The 16,356-nt window shown below is 43.5% G+C and overlaps 1 non-coding gene across 1 annotated transcript; it reads left to right on the top strand.

Moving 5' to 3' along the window:
* Positions 1 to 5,426: 5,426 nt before the first annotated feature.
* On the top strand, positions 5,427 to 5,533 carry LOC131226551 (small nucleolar RNA R71). The gene has a single exon (XR_009161925.1). It is a non-coding gene; the product is annotated as a small nucleolar RNA R71 (small nucleolar RNA).
* Positions 5,534 to 16,356: the final 10,823 nt, after the last annotated feature.

Consider the following 16,356-nt stretch of genomic DNA (forward strand, 5'->3'; position numbering starts at 1 on the left):
TTTTTTTTTTTTTCATGACGGGCAAATTTTCCAAGCTGGTTCCTTACATGCTTAGTGATTACCAAGTTAACCCTTTAATATCAGACTGAAATCTTAATGTGAAAGCGAGATGTAACATATGAACTCATAACTCAATCAATGTTTAAAACTTCCAATTATAGATTAATACTTCAAACTTAACTGTGAAATCTAATATAATAGATAACTGAATCTAAGAGTCATAAATTACCAACTTCACTTATCTTGTAATTTTAAATCCAAGATGGTTATCAAAATCACTTCAAATTCAACAAAATGTCAGAAAATTTTTAAAATTTTCACAACTTTTGTACAAGACCAAGAAAATGCTAATTAGGTGACCTAATCTCCCACCCCAACCTAAAGTCTACATTGTCCTCAATGTAAAAGAAATAAGCATGCGATGCACAAAAAGTAAATGAGAAGTGATGGAAAGATAATACCTGGATGAAAGAATCAAGAGGCTTTTCAAAGATTTCTACGTAAGAGCGGTCAGCACAAGAGAGAAACCAGCAGAAGTAAAATACAATCCTACCTATACAACTTTCGTAGGTGCCCTCGATTGCATTTAGCGTATGCAACAAGCCTTTAAACCCCTAGGTTACCCCTAGTGGACGAGTTGTAGTCTCGTGAGGGTTTGGAGTAATGTTACCCACAAACATTGAACTAACTAATGATAAAAATGAAATGAAATGAAAGTTGCCCCTAGTGGACGAGTTGTAGTCTCGTGAGGGTTTGCAGTAATGTTACCCACAAACATTGAACTGACTATACCTCCATCAGACTAGGAGATTAATCCTGGTAAACAGGATCAATCAAATTTCTCGACAAATGGTTTCAATCGATGTCCATTGACTTTAAACTCCTTGCCATTGTGGGATCTCTTATCTCAACGGCCCCATGAGGAAAAATAGTAACAACAATGTAAGGGCCGGTCCAACGAGATCAAAGTTTACCCGGAAAGAGATGTAATCGGACCTTCTAACCAAGCGTGAATGATTTTCGCAAAATGTGTTGGTCATGAAATGCTTTCATCTTGTCCTTGTAAATTCTCGAATTATCGTACGCATCATTCCGGATTTCTTCAAGTTCATTCAATTGAAGTTTGCGAGCGAGCCAGCGTTGTCCAGATTGAAATTAAGAATTTTAATCGCCTAGTAGGCCTTATGTTCCAACTCCACAGGCAAGTGACAAGCCTTCCCATAGACAAGTCTAAAGGGAGACATTCCAATAGGGGTTTTAAATGCAAGACGGTATGCCCATAAGGCATCGGTCAATGGATTGACCAATCCTTACCTCCGGGGTTAACCGTTTTCTCCAAAATGTGTTTAACTTCCCTATTAGAAATCTCAGCTTGCATTCGTTCGTGGGTGGTATAGGGTGCTCACCTTATGAGAGATACCTATTTCTTCATTAAGCTCTCAATGGTTTATTACGAATGGAGCCCCCATCACTAATGATGGCTCGAGGCGTTCCGAATCGAGAAAGAATGTTTTCTTTTAGAATTTAATGACCGTGCGATGGTCATTCTTTCGACACAATCGCTTCACCCATTTAGTGACATAATCCACCGCGAGCAAATACAGATTTCCAAACGATTGGGGAATGGTCCCATGAAATCGATGCCCAAAGAATCAAATGCTTCAATGATAAGGATGGATTCAAAGGCATCATATTTCGAGACAATGCTCCCAATTTTTAACGCTCACAAGCTTTGCAAAACTCATGAGTGTCCCTAAACATAGTGGGCCAAGAAAAGCCGCACTGCATGCCACACTGCAGGAAAAGTGACCACCACAGCCTCGAGTGACAAGAGATGACACTCGATGCTCATCGCCGGACCATCTCCTTAGATTTGGTCCGGGCAATATTTAAATAAGTAAGGATCAACCTAGAAAAAGTTGTACCTCGTTGAAGAATTTCTTCTTATCTTGCGAGTCCACTGTGGGTATAGCACCCGTAGCAAGATAATTAGCAATATCAGCGAACCAAGGTGAATGGGAAACTCGGAACAGTTGTTCATCAGGGAACATGTCGTTGATATGAGTCGCCTTAAGGGAATCAGAGGTATTAAGGTGAGAAAGGTGATCGGCCACTACGTTCTCTACTCCCTTTTTATCTTTAATTTTCAAATCAAATTCTTGGAGTAGAAGGATCCATCGTATCAGACGGGGCTTAGAATCATTCTTAGAAAGAAGATACTTAAGTGCCACATGATCTGTGTAGATAATGATCTTGGATCCAATCAAGTAGGACCTAAATTTGTCCAAGGTGAATACTACAGCTAAGAGTTCCTTTTCCGTATTCGAGTAGTTCACTTGGGCAGAATTTAAGGTTCTACTTGCGTAGTGAATGACGTAGGGCTGCTTATCTTTTCTCTGGCCTAAGACCGCTCTAAGAGCATAATCAGAAGCGTCGCACATAAGCTCAAAAGGAAGGCTCCAGTCGGGTGGCTGCATGATAGGTGCAGTGGTTAACGTGCCCTTAAGCTTGGTGAAAGCTTCCTGGCATTGCTCAGTCCACTCGTACGGAGCATCCTTTTGGATAAGAGTACATAAAGGACGAGAGAGGAGACTAAAGTCCTTTATGAATTGCCTGTAAAATCCTGCGTGTCCTAAGAAGGATCGCACGTCTCTGATGTTCTTGGGTGGAGGTAGGTTAGAGATAAGATCGATTTTTGCCTTATCTACCTCGATTCCCTTGGACGAGATGATATGCCCAAGGACAATTCCCTTCTGAACCATGAAATGACACTTCTCCCAATTAAGTACCAAGTTCTTTTCTTCACATCTTTTCAGCACACATTTAAGACTTTCCAAGCATTTGCTGAAAGATAGACCATAAACAGAGAAGTCGTCCATGAAGACCTCTAGATATTGCCCCACCATGTCAGAAAAAATACTAAGCATACATCGCTAAAAAGTGGCAGGGGCATTACATAGTCCGAATGGCATCCTTCGATAGGCAAAGGTGCCGTAGGGACATATAAATGTGGTCTTTTCCTGGTCTTCAGGGGCTATCTCTATCTAGTTGTAGCCCGAATACCCGTCAAGGAAACTATAATAGGAATGACCAGCTAACCTTTCTAGGATCTGATCAATAAATGGTAAAGGAAAGTAGTCTTTCCTCGTGACGGTATTCAACTTTCTGTAGTCAATGCACATTCTCCAACCAGTAGTGACTCTAGTTGGCACGAGTTCATTATTAGCATTGGCTACGATGGTGATTCCAGACTTCTTAGGGACCACTTGAGTTGGACTCACCCATTGACTATCAGATATAGGGTATATAATACCCACATCCAATAGTTTAAGAACCTCGGCCTTAACCACTTCCTTCATGTTTGGATTTAGTCTACGTTGTAGTTGCCGAGCGGTTTTTACATTATCCTCAAGGTATATGTGATGAGTACAAATCGAGGGATCGATTCCTTTGAGGTCCGCTATCGTCCATCCCAGGGCTCCTTTATGCTCAATGAGAGTAGATATAAGCATACTCTCCTGTTCTTTCTCCAGGTGGGCAGAGATCACCACCGGGTATGTCTCATCTTGACCTAAGTATGCATATTTCAAATCAGAGGGCAAAGGTTTTAGGTCAAGCTTCGGCGGCTTGAGGTTAGACGGTAGAGGCACTATATCGGTTTGTGGCAATTCTTCAAATTGTGGCCTCCACCGGTTAACTTCAAGTACCGGTGCAGTATCAAGCAAGGCACACGTCTCCCTAATCATGTCATCATCGAAATCATGGGAGTGGGCCAGGCACGTCTCCAGATGGTCGGAGGATAAGGTTAGAGGTGTCGTATCTTCCACGAAAGAGTCAATCATGTTAATGTCGTGGAAATCGTCATCATCCTCTGCGTTGCTGCCGTTATTGAAAAAAATGTTCGACTCCAATGTCAAATTTCCAAAAGACATAGTCATGATACCATTCCTGCAATTGATAATTGCATTTGACGTGGCAAGGAATGGGCGACTAAGAATGACGGGAATCTGAGTGCTCATGTTATTGATGGGTTCGGTGTCCAGATGATAAAATCTACAGGGTAGTAAAATCTATCGACCTGGACTAACATATCCTCAATTATCCCTCTTGGTACACGAACAGAGCGATCAGCAAGTTGTAGTGTGGTTAGGGTGGGTTTTAATTCACCCAAACCTAACTGTTTGTATACCGAGTAGGGAATCAGATTGACGCTCGCTCCTAAGTCAAGAAGTGCGTGATCAATTCGATGGTTCCCGATTACACATGATATGGTTGGGCTACCGGGATCCTTGAATTTCTGCGGCACGTCTTGCTTCAGGATGGCACTCACTTTCTCAGTCAAGAAGATTTTCTTTTGAATAATTTTCCGTCTTTTGGTCGTGCATAAGTCTTTCAGGAATTTGGCATATGAAGGTATCTGTTTCACGACATCAAGTAGAGGAATGTTGACTTTCACTTGTTTCAACACCTCTAGGATATCCTGAGAGTTAGAGAGAGGTTTTGGTGAAACCAATCGTTGGGGAATGGAGCAACCGGCTTCTCTAGAAGTTCCGGTTCTACTTTTGTGGGCCATCACTGGATCCATCATTGTTGTCCTCTTCTGGTTCTTGAGGCTTTTCGGGCCTAACCGGAAGAGTTTTATCAATGATCTTCCCACTCCTAAGAGTGGTGATGGATTTAGCATGCCCCATCTGATTTGAAGAGCTGGGATCATTATTCTCGTACTGCGGTTTAGGATTGGGGAGAGGTTGTGCAGGAAGCATCCCCTTTTCTATAACCGTCATACGAGAATCTATCTTTTGCATAAATTTGTGATTCCTCGCATTGCCTGAGCCAGCTCTTGTATGGGATTTTGAACCGGTTCCTCTTGAGGTTTCACTTGATTTGGATTTTGATTGAAGAAACCTGGAGGAGTCGCCGTTTGTCCATTCCTCCAACTAAAGTTTGGATGATTTTTCCAGCCAGGATTGTATGTGTTGGAGTTAGGTCCAATAAAAGGTCTTTGATAGTTATTTACGGCATTGGCTTGTTCATTCAACACTCCTCGAAAGGCGGGTATTGTAGGACAGTTTTCAGTTGTGTGAATGTTGCAATCACAGTTGCCGCAAACAATTTCATTGACCTTATCCTTCTTTCCTTCCATGGCCTCAACTTTCCTTATGAGCGTAGTCACTTTACACTTGAGATCATCCTCTTCTTTCAAGAGATATAATCCACCTTTCTTCTTTAATTGAGTCGGCCTAGACGTGGTGTTCGCCATTGGGTAATAGTCCCATGATTGTGTTTTTTCAGCGAGACTATCGAGGTAATCCCATACCTCGTCAACATCTTTGTTGATGAACTCTCCATTACACATTGTCTCGACCATTTGGCGCATGGAAGATGTCAGTCCATTGTAGAAAAAATTTGTAATGCGCCACGTTTCAAATCCGTGTTGTGGGCATGAACTGACCAAATCTTTGAACCTTTCCCAACATTGGAAGAATGTTTCATCTTCCTTTTGGGCAAAGTTCATGATCGCTTTTCTGAGGGTAATCGTTTTATGATGTGGGAAGAATTTTTTTTATGAATTCCCTCTGCATATCGTTCCATGTGCCAATGGATCTAGGACGCAGTGAATGTAACCACGTCTTAGCTTTCTCCTTTAAGGAAAAAGGAAAGAGTTTCAGCCTAATTGTATCCTCAGATACATTAGGAAAACATAATGTAGCTATAATCTTATCGAACTCTTTCAAATGTAAATATGGACTTTCTGATTCAAGTGCATGGAATTTGGGAAGGAGTTGGATAACTCCTGGCTTGATGTCCATTTGTCCCGTGTTTTCAGGAAAAATCATGCATGAGGGCATACTCACTCCCGCACGCATGTATATCCGTACATGTGGTTTGATAATTCCTCATGCATGTAGATCCGTACACGTTTAAGCTACATTACGCATGCAGATATGAAACACGTGTATAAAATTTGAGCTATGTTTGGGGTTGGAAATAATTCTTTGATATTGTGATTTAAAAAATAAGATAATTTCACTCTTCTTGTGGGCCATGGATAAAACCCTTTTCCTAGCCATTCATTTGTTTTGATAAGATTTGGCCCATCTGAGGTGTAAAATGGTTAGATTTTTACGTTAAAAGATCTAGAAAATTGTCGCTCGCATGATAGAAAGATTCAATCTCTGTCGCTCGCATGATGGAAAGATTCAATCTCTTAACACATGTCGCCTTCTGATACAGAATCCCGCCTGCGTCGTGTTTGCAAAATCCCCGACTCCATGACCTTTTCTCCTTTTCTATTATGACTTCTTTTTTTTCGCACACATCCGCCGCACACCCACGCACGCCATAGTGGAATTTCACCGCCTATGGGTTTCGATCCCAAGAACTCTTAGAGTCTACCACTCTGGCAAAGATTAGAACCAGTGATAGTTTGGGACCATCTTTAGATGTGGGCCACAGCCCCAGACCTTGTGTCTAACACTTAAATTTTTATATTTATTATTTCAAAATGTGGGCTCTTGCCACATAATTCATTAATCAAGCTCATGTGTCGTTCATTCGGGTGAACTCTTCAAAAAAGGACCGGAACCACCTATTCGTAACCTACACAAAAGGAAACAAGTAAGCAGAACAGGAGCTCTCCCCTAACGAAGGGGCAGGAAAAGCAAAAGGAAAACTCCATCTCCAACTCGCAGACCTTGTGTCTAACACTTAAATTTACGAAAGGCTACTGTGATAGTTTCGGACCATCTTTAGATGTGGGCCACACGAATCAATATAGACTTTCCCAGTTGTAGGGCCCATCTTAGATGGAGTTTAGCTTAAAAGTTACATTGATTAAACGAAACTGGCCCAACTATGGAAGCGGCTTTAAAAACCATATAGAACTATTCCGACGGTTTGGATTGCTAGATATGCATGCCACTTATACGGTAGATGTATTACTTCTATTTCTTTTTAAAGTGTGGTGAACTATCATTTAATTCCCGCCGGATTCAATGACAGTGTCTTGCATACTGCCAGTTTGAGTATTGTGGCAGTGTCGTGCGGAGAATAGCAAAAGCAGTTGAAAATGTCTCCATCGACGCTAGCTAGATTTTGGTTTGCAATGCAAATGTCACACTTACCCATTCATTATAAGTAGGTACACATCTGCATCCATCCAGGCCGTCCAAATCATAGTTGTGGATGGAGGATGGCCCCAAAATCAGAATAATTTGATTTCTTAGCCATCTGATGCCTCCAATTGAATTTGGACTCTTTATGTTTTCCTCAATAGCTGTCAACTTAGAGACCACAAATTGGACGGTGAGGATCAAAAGATCATTGTGATTTTGGTCTATGATCATTCCATCCACATTTCAACCATAGGCCAATGGTTCAAAACTTAGATTTGGACATACGCATCTTAATCCCCACCATGGATGGATCATGGCGTCCCATGGGTGGATCATGGTCTGAAAATAGCACTGTACGGATAGGCTATCCTCATTTCTCTTATTGCACTGCCACTAGCCTTCCTATCTATTTCCTCACTTGTTGGTCTTCAATTAGACAAGACCAACCATCCGCATGTGGACCATATATATGAGGGTAGATCTTTTATATTCTGCGACATTTGCATGGAATCAAGCCCGTTTAAAAGGGTCGGTCAATTATGGAATTAGTAGGGCACGCCAAAAGTGATATCAATCCAACAAGTACGCGCCCCACCACTAAAATTTGAAAGTTTTTGGTAGTTATCCCTTATTTTCTATAGTGTAGCCCACCTTATGATTTAATAGGCCTGATTGTTATCACAAGTCCTATTATCATGGTGGGGCTTACTCGGTATACGGATTGGTTAACGTATGAATAACACATTGAGCAACACCACAGAAAACATTAATGAAAAGCTGCCCAAAAAACCTCTACTTGGATCAGCATAAGTTTCGAAGCATCTCAATTTCAACGGAGAAAGATCCTCGCTAGATGTCATGAATGTATCAAGGTGGGCTCATGCAATAGTTGTAAAATAAGTTTATTCCACAGACTTGGTATAATGCAAACCATAGTCTGCAGACTGAGTCTTGTGCTTCAAACCGAGTGATTGTATTTTATTACTAGAAAAATAGCAACAGGTGAACCTTATCATTGTCCACCAACATCGATGGTGATAGGGTGATGGCCCAACTCTAACTTTTAAAGTGTTCCATTGGATCGAGTGGGGTGACTCAGCCATGTTGATTGTTGTTTGTAAGCTGGGATCGATTGAAAACAACTTGTGAAACCATACCACCTTTGCTTAGGTTTTTCTTAGTCCAGAAGTGTGTATAAGTTCATCTAATCTATAGTCTGGCACATACGCCAGAATGCAACACGTGCTTGAGAACCATGCCATCCATCCAAAAGTTCTCATTGATTCAGTGCTCTGGCTCGAAAATCAGGCCCATCTACATGTAGCGAGGGACAATCTAAAAGAGAACTAACCGTTGAAAAAACTTTTATCATGTTTTTTTTTTTTTTTTTCTAATTCTTATAGCTTCTGCCTATTAATTTCTAACATAATGGCACACCTGTTGATCAAACCAAGTTGATTTGCAGGTCAGGAAATCTTAATGATAGGACCCACATGCTAGAGAGCTTGGTTCCAACGTGAGATCACGTTGTCCCAATTCATGAGGTGGGCCACACACATACATTTAAGTCAGATCTTGATTCCGATGGTGTAGTCCGCCAGCAAATGGGCATCCCACTTTTTTGGGGATGCCATTTGAAAGGGTTTTTTTTTTTTTGCAGTCTAAATAAATCGTGGCCAACTCCGATTACAACAGAGACCATTTGCAAGTGATACACAGGTGAGAAGGAAGATGTTGTATATATGTGAATTGTGAAGGTCCAAATGCAACGCTGCATGATTAAATGGATCCTTTTTATTGGGAATGATGACATATTTTCCAACATTTGTAGTGCCCACAATGCTGTATGAGTGCCATCAAACCCATCCATTATATGATTGGCCTGTTTGGGAAATTTCTACCTTATCCATAACTCAGGCGAGCCGCACAAAAGAGAACAATGGGACAATGGGAGGTGGATGACACCATAGAAACGTCCAGATGGAATGTGGAGTTCACCATGTTGTGTATATATCATCCAACCAATTCATTAGGTGAGCCCCACCCGGTATGAAGGGACACATGAAAACTCAGATATAGATTTTAATTTTAGTTGTGAATTAATGTACATTTTTTTAAAAAATAAAATGTGTTTTTGGATTTGGTCCACATGCTACATGTTTGGATGATATGAGATATCCATCTTGCAGTTGGTTTTTTTTTTTTTTTTTTTTTTTTGCTCCATGTAAACATTTTCTTCAAGATATATATTCAAAAAGCAGATTTCACATCCATTTGAAATATTTTCCATTTATTTTGTGCGGCTAAAGAAATTATCATTCTTGCAGTTTCTAGGCGAGCAACAGGAGCAAATACATCTACCAAGTGGAGAGAAGAAGGAACTCAAAAGATAGGGGCATGCGGGAGAAGCCCTGGGAACCCGTTCAAGTCAAGAGAAGGAAGGATATTGGATGGAGCTTGTTCATTGGCAATCTCGCCTTTTCCGCCTCTGACGAATATATCAAAAAGTCATTTGGCCAATTTGGGGAAATCACAGACATATACATCCCAACTTTCGCAGTCACAGGAAGACGAAAAGGTTTTTGCTTCATCCGATTCAAGAAGAAGGAGGAAGCAGTCACAGCAAGGGACATGCTACATAATCGCTTTCTCTTGAGACGCCGAATGGTGGTTAGCGACGCTTCTCAGCGCCAGAGCAGTATTGCTCCCCAACTTCCTGGATCTACCACCAAATCCTCTCTCCCATCCAGGACCCCTGCAGCAAAACCCACCCAACCTGCCCCCCAACCTCTCAACTCCACAAACAGCGCTGCTCTTCCTCCTTCCCATTCAACGTCCTATGCAGGGATTCTCAAACCCCCCAAACCCCCTGTGACTTCTGACTCTCTAATAGTGCCTAAGTGGATATCTGACAAGGGCAAATTTGATCTGGCTAATGCCCTAGTAGGTGAAGTGATGGACTCATCTGACGTCTCTGCAGACCTCCTAGCAGGGTTTCGGTTCTCTACATTCTGCTACACCCCTGTGGAAATCTACAGGATCTCAGCCACAGGGTATCTGTTCAAGTTTGAATCAAGAGAAAGCCTATATGCTTTCCTCATAGCAAGAAACCTGCACAAGAAACTCTCGCTGATAAATCCTCGTCAGTGGAATCCGAGCATGATGCTTCCTAACAAGGGCTATTGGATCCGCATTAAAGGCATCCCTATCTTTGCTTGGTGTGAGCAAACCATTTGTCAGATTGCCGACCAGTTGGGGTCAGTTCTAGAGCTCGACAGGTTCTCGACGGAAGGCCACAACCGTTGGTATGCCAGGGCAAAGATCATCCCACACCCGAATGCCCCCCCGCTCAAACAGACCACCCTCCTAGTCGAGGGTCAGCCCCATCAGATCATTGTATCTCTCGACCAGCTTCATCTCTCTCCAGACAAACAGATTGCTAAAGCCCCTATAAGTCAAGAAAGCACCAAGCAATGGGTGATCAGATCTTTTGCCAATCAGCCGCCTGAGAACCTGAACGAAGAAAGACATCTTGACGAAGAGGGCCTCCACTATAGCAACAACCCTTCCCAACCTCAACAACCCCCTCTTGCCAATGCAGACTGTATGCCACATGTTCGTCCTAATGCCGTGCTCAGCCGCATTGCGGCCTCCTCTGCTCCCCTGCAACAGGGCCCCCCCCAGGCTCAATATATCAATCAGGGAGACGATCAGCCCCCCCATCTCAGCACCAATGGAGCGGCTACTGTTCCGCACCCGCAGCTCACCATCAGCTCCAATGGAGCGGCTACTGTTCCGCACCCGCAGCTCACCTGCAGCTCACTAGGGACAGATGAACCTAGTGGCTCCTCTCTCAGCAGAACGCATCAACTGTTAGCCACACATTTTGGATTGTGCCCCCCATCAGCCTTCAGCCAGCCATCAACATATTCCCGATAACAGCATCCAACGGACCCCCATGTAGGAAATGAACCACGAACCGCTGCAACCGCTAATTTCTTTAATGGACGTGGACAGTCTTCCCATTGCCAGAAATGTAGCTCAGTCAGGGCCACACTTGTTCTCTCCAACGGCCCAGAAGTCCTTACCAAGGATGCCAGTAGACAGGCAAGCCATGGACGCCTGTGAAGGCTGGCTATCAAGTGTCCAACAGCTTTTTAGGGAAGGATCTTCTCTTCCTACCGAAAATCAGAAGGGACCAACAACTACATTTCAAGAGGAAGCCCAGATTATCCGCACTCATGACAACCGGCTCGAGTTCGAGACAGTTCGCCAAGAACCATTTCCCATGGAACCTTCGGGGTGCCATGACCTCCTCTCACAAGCCCCTCCCAGGGACCCTCACCCAAGCAATATTTTATTATTAGGCCCCTGCCATTGCAGATCGAAACGGCATAACACTTTGGGTTGATATGAATGATTGGGAGAATGCGAACGACACCCGCTCGACTAATTTCAGCAGTCACTCGGAAGTAGAAAGTCCCACCCCAAAGGCCGTGTTCAAGAGGACGGGCAGGCCTCTGCTCTCTGTTTATAAGAGGAAAAACCGGAGAGCCGTTGGAAGTCGAATCAGAGCTGCGATGACAGAATGTTCTTCCGATGTATAACATCCTCTCTTGGAATGTGTGGGGAGTCGGCAATTCTCCCACCACTTGCCACTTGAAGCGTCTGGTCAGAAAACACAATGTTGCTCTCCTTCTCCTTCAAGAGCCAATGATTAGACAGTCTAAAAGAGCTTAGCTTGCTGCCAAATTAGGCTTTCACACCGAACGCATGGAGGACATCACTGACAACAAGATCTGGGTGCTTGCTAAAAACTCCTTCCAGCTTCACACCTCCCACGTGTCAAGACAGTGTATCACTCTAACTGTTCCTATTGTTGGAATGGATGTCCCTATTTCCATATCAGTTGTCTATGCTAGTTGTGGCAGGAATCAAAGGAAAGAGCTATGGAATCATTTAAGAAGCGTATCCTCCGCTGTCAATGGGTCGTGGTTGTTCTGTGGGGACTTCAGTACCACAGTCAGCCTTGACGAAAGGCTAGGGGGAGAGCCCCTAGTCTCAAGCGCAATGAAGGATTTCCAAGATACCATTAATGACACTACTCTCATCGACGCGGGTTTCCAAGGTTCGGTCTTCACCTGGTGCAACAACAGATCAGGGCGGAGTCGCAAATGGGCACGATTAGACAGAATGCTCATCAAGGCGCCGTGGCTGCAATCTCTCCCACCGTTCCAGGTCAACCACTTGACGAGGTCCCACTCTGATCACTCGCCTATTCTCCTAACTTTCAAGGAAGCTTCAGCTAAGTTTCTCCACCCATTTAAGTTTCAACGAATGTGGATAACCCATGAGGATTTTAAAAGAATTGTTAAACATAGCTGGGAGACGGACGTAGGAGCAGCCCCGATGTACAAGGTTCTGATCAAATTGTAAATTCTCAAGAAAGCTCTGAAAGATTGGAACATCAATAGCTTTGAAAATGTGGTCAGCAAGATACAGCAGGCTGAGGATGAGGTCAACATTGATGATTTCATCCTCCAAAACTCAAGTTCAAATGCAGACTTCGAAAGGCTTAATCGAGCGCACTCAAATTTGAAGAAAGTGTTCACTCCCCAAGTATAGGGTTGTGATGTAGTAATAAACTCGGTAAGACCGAGGTCGAATCCACAGGGACTGATACCTGTACGTTATCTGAAACCAAGTAGAACTAGAACTAGACTAAGATGTAATCTAAACCAAATAGAATTTAGGAAATAATTGCGGAATGATTATCTAAAACTTAAGTAACTCAGAGGAAGGAAACTAGGGATTCAGAGGATCCACTTGTAGAGATCAGGGAGATCTTATGCCTGTATCAATAATTATGAAATTTAAACTGAACGTTACTTGATCTAGTTTTTAAGAGATGAAAAGTATATGAATTAGAATGGATTCCATCATCTAACCATGCCCAGGGGACAAAGTAAACAACAGAATTAAACTAATTATCAACCAACCAACAACGTATGAAGATCAGGAAGGGTACTGTCATCCTACCATGCCCATGGAACAATGATGAACAACAGGGCTTTCTGACTTCATAATCATAAAAAAAAGGGAGGAAATACTCAAAGTCATTGCAGATCTATTGTAATTTCAGTCACAACACACCATTAAAAACTGAAAGTATTCCTTTAATTAAACGAAAATCAAATTCAGTTCGTGAATTGAAATCAAATTAAAGGCAATGAATAAAATCCCCCATCTCACTACAAGCTTCACCTCTTAGCCCTAGCTAAGAGGTTTAGCCACTCATGATTGGCCTAAACCCAAAACAAATAGAAAGAAAAAGAAAATGAAAAAGAGAAGAAAAATAAAGAAAAATTTCTTATCTTTTCTCTCTCATCTTCTCTCTCTGTCTTCTTTTCTTCCGTCCTTCTTCCAATCAACCGCACAACCTCTCTCACGTGCTAGCCACATTCCAATCCTCTGCCGATGTCCAGCACGAACACTTCTTCCCAACCAAAAATGACTTCCCACCCTTTTTTCTTTCTCCGTTTCCAAACTTTCTCTCCTTTTATCTTTCTTCTCACCTCCCTGCTGTGGAGTCCTGGCAGGACTCGGCTGCGGAAGCTGGAGACTCCTGCGTGTAGAGCCCGTCCTGCCTTTCGCAGGCTGTTTGTAACAGGACCGAGCTCTGAATCACGCAACAAAGAGGCTTTCTGCGTAAGAATGATTGGTGGGGCCCACTTTATCTATCATTTGAGAGATCCATGCCGTCCAACAGCTTCTCCTCAGAATTTCGACCGAACATGGTCTGTTTTGATCCTCCGTTGACGCTGCCCATGGAAGAATTCCTGTTGTAACGGCATTCGAATGGTCCTTTTGTGATCGTTGTGGCGGACATGTATGCGTGTATGGCTGAAAACGGTCAGCATGGTTCTGACAATATTGAGTCTCTCTACATGATGGATGGCTCGGATGATGGCCCACTACGATCATCCGCAGCCTCTGTTACGCAGACAGAAACAGAGCCGCGGACGTTGTTTAGTCGGTGGTGTTTGTGGCCACACTGGAATTCTAATGTCGAATCCACTCCGTCCATTGTTTTCAGGACGAAAAACCGTCTGGGATTGCTCGGTTTTCGATCCAAAGTGCGGTATCTCATGAGAGCGTAACCCAGCCGTCCATCCTGCGTTTAAACAGAGATCTATTTATATGTCTATGCATGGGACCAGACGGACAGCTAGGAGTCGGTCTTGGCTGTGTCCTGAGTCCGGTGAACGGTTCGGATCATCGATCCATATAACGAGTGGGGCCCATTAGCGAAAAACGGACGGACAGCGTAAAGACGCTGTCCGTTTTTTCCGCAGAAGAGGGAGGGCGACGGGTCGCGGTCGGTTTGACCAGGCCGGCTGATCCGGTGCACAGCGCATGTACATTTGCTGTGTACAGCTGTCACGTGGAGCGGGGTCTTCCTTGATGTTTGCGGGAAATCAGATCCGCTCATCCCTTTTATCATCTCATTTAATGGATAAGGCCCACATTTGAAGCATATGTGAATATCAGGTGGCCCTCAGCTCGGTAATTCATGGGCTAATCTGACCATTGGACTACTTCCATAGGGATCCAACTATTGAAATTTGACGTGTACGGTTTATTTAGGGTCTTCAGGCCATATATGAAGATTCGATCCTGATCGGATGGTGGGAACCCTATGATCTTGCATTCTGGAAACTTTTCAGGCCACTTGAGCTTCAATTCCTCGATTTTCTTGGATCCCTGGCGTGTAAATCTGTCGATCTTGGTCTCATAGGGTCCGTCCCATGCTCTGGTGCTTTCAGATCGTTAAATCCATGCTTTTAGTACCCTTTCCCAGTCCAGGCTCGTGAATACGCCCTGCATCACAAACATGATTAAATCAGGCTGTTAAATTGTACTATGTTCGTAAATCTAGGCAGTAACTGGGTCTGATATGCAATATTTGACCCTCAACAGAAAGTCCAGCTTCAAGAAGAGATTTTCTGAAAACAAAAATCCAGAAATAAATGGCTATCTGAAAGAGGCAAAAACACTAACTTCTTCCATCATTCGGTGCTGGAGGAGAGGAGAAGACTCGCCATTTCTAAGCTTAAATCCTCCTCTGGGGTTCTTCTTGACAGCACAGACGACATAGGCAAGGAAGCTGCTGACTACTTTGAGGCCCCCCTATTCACCTCCTCTGGTAACAACATCCCCAATGACATCCTGGCATGCATCCCAACCATCGCGACGACTCAGATGAACGAGTACCTGCTGCGCCCCCTCACCATCGAAGAAGTCAAGGCCACTGTCGACTCTATCCCCCAGGACAACGCTCCTGGCCTAGACGGCTTTAGTGGTTCCTTCTTCTTTTCTTGCTGGGATGTAATTGGTAATGATATATTTGCTATTGCTAATGATTTTCTTGTAGGGGGCCCACTGCCAAGAGCTTTTCAATGCACTCTAATTTGTTTAATTCCCAAAAAGAGCAACCTAGAACACATTGGGGACTATAGACCGATCAGCCTTTGCAGCGTCATAATGAAAATATTTTCCAAGGTCATCGCATCCAGATTGGCTGTTCACCTCCCCGCTATCATCTCAGATGAGCAGGGCGCCTTTGTAAGGGGTAGATCCATAGCAGAGAATATATCCATTGCGAGAGCAATAGTTCATGACCTGGATCGCAAGGTTTTTGGAGGCAATCCGATCATAAAACTGGATATGGAAAAAGCTTATGATCTCATCGAATGGGGTTTTCTTGATACTATGCTCAAAAAGTTTGGGTTTGACCAACGTTGGATCAACCAGGTGCAGCGTTGCTGGTATGACAGCTGGTTTTCTGTCCTCATCAATGGGAAGGCGTTTGGCTTCTTTTAGTCATCTAGAGGCTTAAGGCAGGGAGATCCTCTTTCCCCTTCGATGTTTATTATCGCTGTCGAACTCCTCAACCGTGGCTTAACAAACCTCTTCACGTCAGGGGCTTGCCAGCCTTTCAAGCTCTCCAAAAAAAGCCCTCGTCTCTCATTTACTATTTATTGATGACGCCATTTTATTCCTGAATGGCAGTCTGTCCTCATTGCCCCCGCTTCTCAAGTTCATTCGTGATTATGAAGAAGCCTCTGGTCAGAAGGTGAACGCCCAAAAATCCTCCTTCTTTGTTCCAAAGACAACCTCACGAGCAAAATCCCGCAAGCTAGCCTACCTAACTGGCTTTAAGCAAGCCAGTCTCTCCTGC

The sequence above is a fragment of the Magnolia sinica genome, chromosome 14 (genome assembly GCF_029962835.1).
Source record: "Magnolia sinica isolate HGM2019 chromosome 14, MsV1, whole genome shotgun sequence".
NCBI lineage: Eukaryota > Viridiplantae > Streptophyta > Magnoliopsida > Magnoliales > Magnoliaceae > Magnolia > Magnolia sinica.